The sequence below is a fragment of the Phocoena phocoena genome, chromosome 4 (assembly GCF_963924675.1).
Source record: "Phocoena phocoena chromosome 4, mPhoPho1.1, whole genome shotgun sequence".
Classification (NCBI taxonomy): Eukaryota; Metazoa; Chordata; class Mammalia; order Artiodactyla; family Phocoenidae; genus Phocoena; species Phocoena phocoena.
In genome coordinates this window covers 53436589-53449166 of record NC_089222.1, presented here as the reverse complement: position 1 = coordinate 53449166, position 12578 = coordinate 53436589, and the positions used below count along the sequence as shown (strand labels likewise).

Genomic DNA, 12578 nt, shown 5'->3' with positions numbered 1-12578 from the left:
TATTCATTTGTTCATACACTGGAATATTTTTGGAGTACTTACCATGTGCTAGGCATTGTCCTTGAGGTTTATGTCATAATAGCTCTCTTTTGATAATATTCATTCATTGCCACAATGTATTTAAACCCAAAGAAAAAATACTTGAAAAGCCAATTAGTAAAAAAATAAAATATTTGTTTTCTATTGATTTCAGGTTTTTATGCTTTTCTTCTGAATGTTAGATCCAAACAGCAAGAAGAATACCTAACCTTACCTGAAAAAAGTATCAGGAAATAAACATCCCTTTAAAATAGTTAGATAGAAATAAAACCCAGACACAGCCAACTGAATGCTGTGATTAGTTCATTTGGGATGTAGAGATATGGAAAAGAAAGTACAAATCTACAAGGAAATGCAGCATAGGACCCCATGGAATAGGGAATTAAATAACTACAAATCAGGGAAATGTTCGCTGAGGAAGAGCCACCCAAGTGAACATCTGTAGTTTCAAGCTTTAACAAGTCTGGGGAAGTATGTACTGGTAGAATGTTCACTTCTAAAAATGACATATCAAGTGTATACCACCCTGAAAACCAAAAAATGTGGAACACTTCACAGAATTCAGTGAAGGCAGTGTTTTAGATTTTTGCAGTTCTTTAACATGCTCTAATTCACAAAAAGGCCTTTGCATTGTCTCCCTTTTCAGTTGGCCAAGCGAGAAATGGTTTAGGAACTTATGGACAGCTTCTGATTTTACTTCAGACATGAATGCTACAGCATCAGCAGACACGAATCCACATTTAAATTTCAAAGGATTTGTTCCTGGAGAGTAACATCAAATGTAACCCTGAAAGGAATCTTTAGATGCTTAAAATATCTTCACATTTTTGCTTATCACAAATATTCCAACAAGGTACAACATATTAATGGCTAATGCTTTTTTCCACCCTGGATAAAAATTCAACTGAGCCAAAATAAAAAGGATAAAACAATTTTTTAATATGTTAGTTTCTTTATGAAGACATAAGTTCAGCAATAAAGAAAAATACTATCAAAGAAAAAGAAAGAGAACCTTTTTGACAGTGTAGGTCAAATACAATGTTTATGAAAATTCAGTGGCTTAATAAAATGCGCATGATCACACAAGAGGAAGGAGTCCTTGTAAGTTAGGCATAGAGAATAAAAATTGAGAAGCAACTCCAAAAAGCTGTAATGGCCATGCAGTAGCACCTAACAGTGACTTCAAACTACAAAGTGATGAACAAGAAATAATGCCCACTCAATAGGGGGCTGCAAATAGACATAGGGGAAAAGTACTTTTGAAACTTTAGATAAGGGAGGTTATTATTTTTACAAGTTTCCCCAGAAGGAGAAATCACCCATAAAGTACAATAATGTTACCTTAAAATTATTAGAAGACACTTGTTTCAGATTATATTATACCATTAATTGTTCTCCATTTCTTTTTCCAAGTAAGCCAATTAATTCTAAAAGCTTAGCAACAAAACAATAAGACAATTCAGCATAAAAGTTATTTAAAATACTCAGTATGCAACTCTACACACAGTTCTATTAAAATTTACAGAGCATTTTTTGCTATAAACATATCAAACACTCACATTTATAAACTACATAGATTCACTCAATATTAAAGACATTGCTTATATTTTAGTATGCAAAAATATAGATATAAATATATATGATGTCACCTGGATGAATCTCCAGAGACTTAGGCCTAGTGAAAAATGCCAATCCCCAATCTTACTCAGATGATTACATTTACACAGTGTTCTTGAAATGATAAAATTATAGAAATGAAGTGGCTGCCAAGGATTAAGGATGGGGTGAAGCTGGAGGAAAGTGGGTGTGGCTATAAAAGGAAGCATGAGAGATCCTTGTGGTGATGGAGTTATTATTTATCTTGCCGTGTCAATATCAATATCCTGGTTGTGATACTGTACTATAGTTTTGCAAAATATTACCATTGTGGGAAACTGGGTAAAGGCAACATGGGACCTCTCTGTATTATTTCTTACAACTGTATGTATATCTACAATTATCTCAAATAAAATGTTCAATTAAAAATTATGGTGTTACAGAAATGCATGGCTATTAATCACTTTGAATAAATGAAATGAAGTAAAATAATTCTAAAAACCATTATAAAAGACAAGAAGAGAATATTTTGTTGAGGAAGCCTGAGCATGGATGTCTGAGAGAATTTTATAATTTGCTTCTATATCCAGGAATATTGAGCGAAAAATCAGACAGAAAAAATCTAGCTTCAGTTTATAATGGAAAAATGTAACCATTCTTGAATTTTTGAGAAAGTATTATATACAAAGAATAACCCTAAGTTCTTGGAGAAAAAAGCGTATATGAAAGAGCTCCTTAATCTCAAAAAGTTAACAATGTCTTATAAACGTTAAACTAGGACTAGATTCTAACATCAGTTAAAATCGTTCCTCGGTGACTCTGGTAGTGAGACTTTGGTCACATGATTTAATATTTTTGAAATTCATTTTACTCATCTGTAAAAGACTAATGGTTCCTACCAAAGACTGAATGAGATATTTTGTGTAAAGGTCTTATCTCTGGGTCAGGTACAGTATAGATATCCAATCAATGGTAGTTATTACACTGTTTTCAGGGGTTCAAGCATTTGAGGCAAAGACCGAGCCTCCACCTTCTTGAGCAGTTTACCCATGTGCCCAGTACACACTTCACGGCCGTAGGATATTGTAACCATTCATACAATGGCTCCAAAACCAGCATCACTGGTAACATACATTTCCAAGGGTCCCTAAGCGTCCTCTGTACTATTATTTTCTAATGGAGAAGTGGCAGGAATTCACTAGCTAAAATTTAAAAAGGTGGAAATACCTGAAGAGTCAGAAAGAGCTGTATATACCCAAGAAAGAAAACAATCCTTTCAATATGGTGAAGACACTTTCCCAGAATGAAAATAATCTGGGGTCACTGAGTTAAGTCAACAACAAAACCCTTTGATTCAGTCAAGCTAGAAACTCAATCAGTTTCAATTCCTCCCCCTCTGGCACCTTCCACATCCAGCGAGAACTTAAGTTCCATGAATTAAACTTTCTAACCTACCTCTCGGTTGCTCTTCAGCCTTAGCTCTACCCTACTTGCCAAGACACAAGTGTATATTATTTTTCACCTATATCTATGCAATAGCCTCCTCACTGAACTCTGAATGCTCATTCTTTTCTTGCTGCTAGTTACAATCTGAGAACACACAGTTATGCTGTGCATTCTTTCCAATGATCACCACTAGCCATATCCTGAAAACTCATAATGTCATGTAATTTCCTGGTCAGAAGAAATCTTTGGTAGATTTCCATTGGCTCCAGCATAATGTCTGAACTCCTCAGCATGGCACTTAATATCCTCTGTGATCTGACCCATGTCACCCATCTCAACACAATCTATGATCCTGCCGAAAGAAACTAACTCTAATCCTGCTGACTTGCACATCTTCATGAATATGGGAATCTCTCCACTTCTCCATCACTTACAAAAAGCCTACTCATCTGCGAGAATGAACTCAAATCCTACTTCCTCCCTGAAACCCCTTTTAATTCCTAAGAACAACGTAAGTAAACAGAAAAAACTCAGCTTTTATGTAGCACTACAACTCATCAAATATGTTTATTGTATTATTTCTTTGATTTTTAATTAGATTATATTTAATTTTAATATATCTAACTTGGATTGTATGTTATATTGTATGTTGAATTAAAAAATAATGTTATAAATACTCAAAGGCCGAATCTATGCCTAGTAAGACTATCTTTGAATCCACAGTATGCTATGCTCCTTGGTATTCGCCACACGCAGTACACTGAGTTCTAAACATTCAACAGATATTTTTTGAGTAAATGAAGGAATGACTGCACACATCTGTATCCCTGGACGAATATACCACAGTGCAATATATCTAGTAAATACTCAGTAAAAGCTATTTGAGTAAAATAGCTCTAGTGAAATATTATTATATTTCTAGAACTCACACAGTCAATTTGAGTGAAGCATCACTATAATGTTTTTGAAGCTTAAATAGCCAAGCCACAGAACGTGGATAGAAGGACAAATAAACAACCGCAGAAGAAATAAGGAAATAACAAAAGCTTAAAGAAAGGATAGTTTGTAATGCTGAAAGATGAAATGAGAAGCCATTGTGAAAGAGTGGGAAATGGAAAACTGTATTAAACATGTAAGAGTAAACAAAAGATAAAGTGAAATATCATGACTCTATGACATGAGAGGAAACAGCCAGTCGTTTTTATTTTTCTGCCTTTACACAGAAGCTAAGCTAGGAAATGTTACTAAAAACCAATATATAGCAAAAGGAAAATGATAAAGATCAGTTGTGTGAAGTACACAGTGTTAGGTATCAGGGATACATGAAAGAAAAAAAAAAAAAGGAAAGATGTTGTTATGCCCTAGCCATTTCCCCTCAAAATCTTACAACATGTGTATAGAAACTTAATAGGTAAATGCACGGCTATGCCACACAGTACAAATTATATTCAAGAATATCGGTGATGAGGGATTTTGGTGTGATTCTAATAGGTAATAATATTTTTATGTTATGTACAGCAGTTCACCATAACACTATACACTGCAACACAGCAAAAGGCCTCTGATTCAAAGACATACATTTTTGTAAAATGCTGATGGGTTTATATATATATATTTTATATTTAATATATTTGATATGTGTCCATTCTCCAGAACATTTACCTGCCAATAAAAACCCATTCTCCCATCATTGTGTTTAAAATAAAATCTACTCCAGTTCCAAAAATTTAGATGAGAAGGTTCTCTGGTTATTTGTGACGGTCTTTCTCAACAGAGAATTTTTAACTGGAGGAAAAGGTGATATTTGGATAAGCAAAAATGAGCCTTTATCTATAAAATTAACTACTTTGAAATATTCTTGAAAGGATTTTTGATATGCTAACAGCAATTATTACTCTTTAGAATATTCCCTCTTTCCAGTCCAAAAAATTTTGAGGAAATTGCTTTTTATCTATAATCAGTTTTATGCTTAATCAAAACCTTTCCTGAAACATTTCAACAAATGTGACACACCAGGAAATTCTATGTAGCAAAATGAAATGTTACTCATTATGACTAACTTCTAATGCAAATAAACCCAAATGTCAAAACAATGTGGAAGTTATAAGAACAATTGCAAGCTGAGAAAAAGATTTACAGTTCCTCCCAGTCCCCCATTTATTTTATAGCAGCCATATGAGATTTTATTTCTGGATGAAAGCTGCATTGATAAAGAGGTTTAATTGTCTGTCAGTGTGCCTTATGGTGAAGTTGCTTCATTTATTTCAAGCCTGAATCTCATTACCAGTTCATTTCTCCAGGCTCCTCTCCATCTTAAGGCAGTGCTTAATTAGTGTGGCCATGGTGATGAGGGCAAATACAGCTTGCTTACCCTTCCCCATCTTCTCCTGAGGAATCTAATACACTATTGATTTTCCACCCTCAGATAGATCAGGCACCATTCAGTCATGTTATTAGCTGTCCATTAACTTGAATTCCCCGGTTTCATGGGCTGTCAACACCATCAAGGCCATCCAATGAACCAATCAACAACTAGGTAGCACCTGCAGTTGGGAATCTCTTTGAAACATGCCTAAAATACTGTTCTTTGTTATTTTTTTCTCCAGAGGAGTTTATATTCCTATCCTCATTTTTCTTATTTAGCATTTGAATAAGGTTTTCATTTCCTAACAACTATACTTGGAAAGAGGTGTTTGCTTTTGAAAGGTTGACTGTGTTATCTGCCGACAAGCCATAATTTTACTCAAAACTAATTCTACCCCTTTTCCACATCTGTAATATTTTGAAAATAATCTGACACTATAAACAGTTAGAACTTGTCAAAGCAAATAGATCCTTCTAATTTTAGAAAAAAGATCTTTATTAATTTTAACTCTAGTTTTAAGAGACGATTACATTAAAAAGCAAAGGGGGAAAAAAGGAACACCTCACTCCACCACCACACATACACATGAATGTTCAACCTTAAACCAAGAGGAAAAAGAAAACCTAACTGTGATTTTTTAAAGTGTGTATCAACATAGGAGGATTCACATTCAGCAATAACTGTGTCATTGAAAAAATGGCGACCACAAAGGCCTCTTCAGAGGATGGAAAGTCTGAACTTTTGCATTCAATTTTAGAAATACTCTTGATTTTTTATTATTCACAAAGATATTCACTGTACAATGAAAATATAGTGATCATGCCCTTTGTCTGACATGTCATTTCTTCTCTACATGTTGAAGCTCTATTCAAGTACCCTTTTCTCTGTGAGTACTCCCTGATCACCCCTATGAAAACAACTGCAATTTCTTCACTGTTCCCATTGTCTTTGATTTATTAGGGCACTTCTGACATAGCATGGCTTATAGTGAAAGCACTTTTCTTCCCTTGAGGACAGGTAGTAAGTCGTCATTCATTCATTCACTCAGTCAGTTGGTCAATCATTCTTCTAGTCATTTATCCATTTGATAAACATTTATTACAAATCTATAATGTGGTAGCTACTGTGCTAGGCATCAAGGAAAATTAGATAAAAGATAAACACAAGTCTGTCTTTAGGAAGCTCACGGTCCAGTGAAGGAGGTACTATATAATTAAAACACACTGTCATTACTAAGTTAAAAATCAACTGTAATTTACTGAGAGCTTACAATGTAGCAGGCGCTAAACTCTGTGCGTTGCGTGCATAACTGGATTTAAATCACAAACTACTGAAAGTTAGTTATCATTGTCCCAATTTTATGGAGGAAATTGAGGCCAAAAAGAGTCAGTTAACTGCCAATGTTCACATCACACAGTTGATAGAGGTAGAAGCCTTTGAAATCAGACCTGGCCAACTTCACAACAGTCATGTTCTTGGCATCTTTCTTGCTGCACAAGGGAATGTGGAGGCCCTAGAAGCAGGATGGCCACATAACATATCACCCAACCCAGGACAATATAAATACTATATTGAGAGGGAAAGGGGGTACTAACCAAACAGAATGCTGAAAATAGACACATAAATCGGGATTGTCCCTAGAAAACCTAGAAAAATGTACACTCTACCCAGGGAGGTACCTTCCTTACCCTTTACAAGGATTTTAGAAAGCTTCTGGCGGGGATGACTTGTAAACTGAACTTGAGGAATTTGGGAGAAAGAACACAAAGTAACTTTTTAGATATAAACCACAGCCTGTGTAAAAGCCTGGTGGCTTGAGACAGTGGTTCCTCCAATGGGCCATTGGGGAAACCACCCTTAGAAGTTAATATGACTGGAAGCCAGGATGTGAGAAGGAAGAAATTGGATTGTAAATCGGGGCAGGCATGGTCAGATGACAAGGAACCTTGTTTGCTGCACTAAAGAGGTTTGACTTTATTCAAAAGCTTTGGGAAGCAGAGTCACTTCAGGACTTCAAACCGAGAGACAAGATTAGCCATGTACTTTTAAAAGATGAGTTCAGCAGTGAGGCAGAGCTTTAATATAAGCATGTTAAATTCATAAAAATAATTTACTTCATGGTGGACATTAAAAAACAACTGTGGGTAGGTAAACACTTTTAACATAAGGATGTGCTGAGTCATGCAAAATTTAACCCATGCTGAAAGATTCCTATGTTGTCTAGAGTCTGGCTTAGCAAAATGTGAGCGGCAATGAGAGCATATGATTGCATTGTGGGTTTTCATTTTAAGTAAAATATTGGAAAACTCAAGGAAGATTTTTCTTCCCATTTTTTTGCTGGACAAGAAACACAAACTCCATACTCCATTAATGCAAAACCTGAATAAACTAAACTAATCATGCCTTCTGTGATCCATAGAAAGCTGTAAATGTCGCCATGGGTCACAGCAAAGTTTTAGGAGACATCTTTAAAGAGGACGCATCAACCTTGACAGCTGCCATGAGGAATCCCTGACTCAGCAAATCACATCAGCACTGCATCCCAGCCAGAGCATCGAGAAACACTGCAACTTTTGGAAAAAAATTCATTGCCTGACAGAATTAACTCCACAGATTTTTTCACAGTTTATCTCTCTTTGAGTCTCTGCATTGACTAACAGTAAGTTTTCTTTTCACAGGGGCACCTATTTCATGCTAGCAAATTCTTTTTAACTTTTTATTTCTGAGATTAATTAAATTAAGGCTTCCTTCTCAATTTCCTTACCATGTTTAACTAATGGTTAAAATGATGGCATATATACTGCCAGTTAACATAATCACTGATACCTACCACTAATAAGTTTTAATCACTTTCTGTAACTGTTTATCCAGATACGGAACTGTATTCTCTCCTTTAATCTCAGAACTCTAGGGACAGCTTTCAATGAGAATGAATAATGTTACCACACATTTAAATGGAATCTGTGCCAAGAGAATCTCTAGCATATTTTCAGATGAAACTGGGCCTTTTTGAAAGTGTACTACCAAATAAAATTGAACGCTCTCTCCCTCACATATGTTAAAACCTGGAGATCATAAACAAAATCAAACACTGTAAATTAGCACATATACCAGCATGGCCTATATCATGGCCTGGTATCTACAGCAGAAAATAATATTTGCAATTTTAAAAAGGTTTTAGGTATAAGTTATAAATTATTTCAAAATGCATACACGTGGATTTTCATATTCAGATCTCACGACACATTTAGGAGATTTGGATCAGATGCTTATCATCTTCAATTTATAGAAAAAGAAAGCTGGTTCCACGCAGAACCTGGACTAAAATGTCTGCTTCATACCTCCTACTGTTTTCCCTTGAACATTTGCTTTTTGATTTATACAGTTGATTCAAGGACTGCTTTTGGTTTTAATAGAAATGTCCAGTTTTAATAAACCAATTTACCTTTAATATGAGTAACTATCAGAATTTCACATCAGGGAGCCCAACTTAGTTGATACCTTCATTTTGTGGCATTTTCATTCAATTAATGAGATCTTATTTAAATAAACAAAGCTAAGATTCCTGACAAATGCATAACCAGGCTTTTATGTAATGGATTTTCTAATGGCTTATGTATTTTTAAGACATTGTTCACTTTTTGATTTTTGGTTATAACACTCATTTGCTTTATGTTCTGTTCTTTAAACTGGAAGTGATTCTACCTATTAGTAGTTTAATAGACAGTCCTTTTACTACTCAAAGTGCTACTGATTTATGGAGCAGCCGCCTTTATGGGATTTGGTTAGAAATGCAGAGATTCAGGGCTCACACTGAACTAATCAAAATCTGAATTTTAACAAGATGCCTAAGTGACTCAGATGCATATGAAAGTCTGAAAAGTATTATTTTATACTCTATTTAGTGTATCACTTCTGAATAGGACTGCAGAAAACTGTGACTACCAGACACCCAACTTTTAACATATTTTCTTATTGTCTTCCACACGTGAAACAACCTTTGAAGCAGCAAATTCCCTGCTATTGATAAAAATGTTCTCCTCCTTTTACCTTTACCAAATAATTTTCTAAGTGGGTATATAGGCAGATGGACATAGACATATATATATTACACAAAGAACAATTTTATCATTCGCATCTGAATTTTCTACTTTTACGATAAAACAAATTTTCAAAGACTGAATTACAAGATGTGAAATATAGATAATCAAATATACTAAGTATATAGCCATAAACAGAGGAAAAATTTTTGTTCAGGGAGGTTAATGAAACTCTCAGTGGAAACAGGTCCAATCCTGTAAAATCTCATTAAGAGCTTTATTGCAAGTTGTAACAAATTAGCAGCATTATGCATGAGATTTGTATTTAAATTCCCTTTTTACTTTTCCTGTGAATTGCGTTTGCTTTGGTCCAACATTTATGGGGAAATGCTTTGATTTTATCAGATGAATGTTAATACCACCTCAGTGATATGCTGCAGAGAAAGTACTTGGAGAAGAAAGACAGATAAAACAGCTAATCCAGACATAAGTTTGGAGCTACATTAATTAAACTGTGGGCAGTTACGCTTGTAAGTACATACCACTCACTCACTGACGATGAATCACTGCATTATTAGGGGGAGCTGGTGTGGAGTGATAATGAGCGGGTATCTTTGTCATTAATTAGAGACTGAGCCACACCTCTGACTACTTCTGTCAGGACTTGATCTCTCTATGAAACTCCAGGAGCTATTTCAGTTACTCTTTATAACTGCTTTCTTTGTAAACCTAGAGCAGAGATGTTCCATTATACTCTGTGTTTTTATTCACAGCTGGATACACTGACTCCAAAACACTACATAATTGTACCCTATATTCATATCAATTGAAATAATTTTGGATTTAATGATTGACTATTCAAAAGGCTGAGTGAGTGACTAGAGGAATTATCTGTTTTTAACACAGGCTTGATAGAATGGACTCACATATATTATATTAATACATAAAAACAATTCTTTGCAGATCTAAATCCAAACAATTTTAAAGGCTCCCTTTGGGGCCATGAATATTCCATTTGACAATCTACACTGATCAAATAAATTGAACAGCTGCCAAGTTTTCACTTTGCTGTTTGGTGTGTAGACCGTCCAAAGTTATTCACATTCATTCACTAATTTTTGCTCTGAAGAATAAATATGAATGGTTTCTAAAAGTGATTTGAGTTCTAAGCAGAGCTCTACTTGAAACTTTGAATAGTTACAAAAATGAAATGATTAAGCCTTTGAAATTCCTTGCCATGAACGGAAATTTCCCATCTGCTTATTAAGAAAACATTCAGAAAATTGGATAATTATAATCATTTATATGTAGCTAGCATCTTTCTACAGTGGTACTCATAACCCATTGTCTCATTAACCCTCAAATCATTGCCAGAGTGGAAAAATGGAAACCCTCTGAATATTCAGTGGTGGTGAAAGCCACAAGTTATTAGTTAAAGAATTACACACACACAAACACATATGCACATAAACACACACACATTTGTTTGTGTGTTTGTTTACTTAATTACTTCATTTACTCCAGGATGTTATTCCCAGAAAGATATTGCTTTACCTTTTAAGGTCACCTATGAAAGTCTCAGAGAGTTTCCAAATACCACTAACATGGGTTCTACAAAGTCAATCACATTTAAAAAAAAATTAACAAATATTCTTAATTAATAAGAGCAGTGTTGAGAGTTCCCACTAAAATAACATAATTCAGTAGGTTTTCTCAAAAATTATTACTCCTAACAAAAACCTAAATAATATAAAAGAAACCAGTGGTTTTCCATTGTTATAAGTTCTGTTATTCAAAAAAATCACAAAATATTAGTAGAAATCCCATCTCAGTCAAACATAATAATTTACATATTTTGAGAGGGTTTCCACATTTAAATTTTATCCATTTTCAAACTGAACTCCTCTACTTTTGTAATCTAGCAGTAGAGATACAGTCATAACCTCTTGCCATTGTATCCCTAACACTCCAGTTAGGATTATTCCCTCTGATTAAGCCTTATAGGTCATCTTAAATGCATGTATTCTCTGCAAGAGTAAAGGAGACCTAGGTATTAAGCTATTCTGTTAATAACACATTTATTAATCGTAATACCACATATTTATTAATCATAAATTAATTGTGAATTAGTTTACTAGATGAGCTGACTCTCATATGGAAATCCAGATTGTAAAAGAAAAAAATGAATCTGTATAAATGAGTGTGATGGTAGGAGGTATCAATGATAGGAGAACTGGCTTTCTTATGAGTGGTTCTCAGGGACAGAACTGGGGAGCTGTGTCATCTGTTCCTGCTCTCCTATCAGTATTTTAGGGTGTTACCTAATTAAAAGCAGAAGCATAAAGGAGTCATGCTATCTTGCTCCAAAAAGAATTTATCTACATTCTTATTTATCAAGAGTGCTATTTTTGGCATGATCTGAGTTTATCCATTCGTAAAATTAATGTTTCTATATTAATGTAAAATTGAGAGTCTCCAAAGGACCAGGGGCTGTGATCGATACTGTGGCTACAGTGACAAAATTACATGGTCTCTGTCTTCACAGAATCTGTGGTTCATTTACCACCCACAAAAATACTCACGTACCTCCTGGACCATGTGAAAAGCATTATGATGGAGTCTTAGGGGATAAAGGAATAGAAAAAAGAGGTAGCTGGCCCAGCCTGGGGGAATTAGAGTTAAATTCAGTTGAAAAAGGGAGTCAGAGGAAGGGCACCTTGTATTAGTGTGTTCAGATGAGATTTCAATACTTAACTACAATTGCTTTGCCATTTCTCAGCAAAGCATGAGAAAGAATATGAAACCAAGAGTTCCTAAATCTCAGATGGTTCTTTAATGTTCTATGTCAGATGTCCTAATTTTTACTTAATTCTCATCCACACAGAAAAAGAAAGAAGGCAGCACTGACACTAACTGATGACAAGCTTCTGTGAACAGGTTACAAGAAGAATTTCAGTCAACTTAATGAAGTTGCAACCAGCAACTCACTGGAACCATGCCGGAAGAAGAGGTTAATAATATGTCAAGAGAAAATACAGCAAATGCTTATCAATTTGAGGAGAGGTTTATTTTCATTTTTTTAAAAAATTACT

General features: G+C 34.7%; 1 protein-coding gene across 6 annotated transcripts in view; it reads right to left on the bottom strand.

Moving 5' to 3' along the window:
* The window catches only part of NLGN1 (neuroligin 1), an 890815-nt gene that overhangs the window by 169269 nt on the left and 708968 nt on the right, over nucleotides 1-12578 (bottom strand). The gene's annotated exons all lie outside the window — the stretch shown is intronic.